The sequence below is a fragment of the Penaeus japonicus genome, unplaced genomic scaffold (assembly GCF_977035675.1).
Source record: "Penaeus japonicus unplaced genomic scaffold, GWHDUDI00000001_assembly GWHDUDI00000008, whole genome shotgun sequence".
NCBI lineage: Eukaryota > Metazoa > Arthropoda > Malacostraca > Decapoda > Penaeidae > Penaeus > Penaeus japonicus.
The window spans coordinates 33,060,457-33,061,213 of NW_028234410.1; the positions used below are offsets into that span (position 1 = coordinate 33,060,457).

General features: G+C 39.1%; 1 protein-coding gene across 2 annotated transcripts in view; it reads left to right on the forward strand.

The window, feature by feature from the left end:
* Positions 1–668: 668 nt before the first annotated feature.
* LOC122251535 (adenylyl cyclase 78C) overlaps positions 669–757 on the forward strand; it is a 175,442-nt gene continuing 175,353 nt past the window's right edge. For both annotated transcript variants that reach the window (XM_086539298.1, XM_086539299.1), the window contains exon 1: positions 669–757. This exon is cut by the window's right edge and continues 1,513 nt beyond it. The gene's annotated coding sequence lies outside the window, so the exon portion shown is untranslated.

Here is a 757-nt window from a genome sequence, read left to right on the forward strand (position 1 = left end):
TTAACTGTCTTTAGATTTACCACTGAGCAGTTTCAAGTGAATAAGCCTTTATTTCACTTATCTTGATGATTTAATTCTTGAAATATGTCAAACATATCAGATCGACAGATACCCTTGAAGTACCTTTATTTCGTATAACAACACTTTAGAAATAAGCAAGACTAAACAGCTTGCTTATATATATATATATAAGTTAAGAAGTATATGGCTGACATATATAAGCCGATTTCCTGCTTCATGGCCATTATTCTAATGATATTCTACTTCTCTTATATATATGTTTTAGTGTAGCTTCTAAATCATCGAAATGATCTCTACGACTTTTTTGTAGCATTAACGAGATCACACACACAAACAAACACACACACACACACACACACACACACACACACACACACACACACACACACACACACACACACACACACAAACACACACACACACACACACACACACACACACACACACACACACACACACACACACACACACACACACACACACACACACACACACACACACACACACACACACACGCGCGCACGCCGCACACACACACACACATACACACACTAACTCCCAGATGTTTCATTAACACACGCACGCACAAATGATATCAAAACAACAAAAATCTAACGAAACCATTTTCTTTTCTCGTTGCAGAGCGATGAAGTGCCCGAGACAATGAAGGCGAGAAATGCTCCTCAAACGATGGAAAATCTCAACGTTCTGGTAATGCTTCGATCCCAGAATTGGA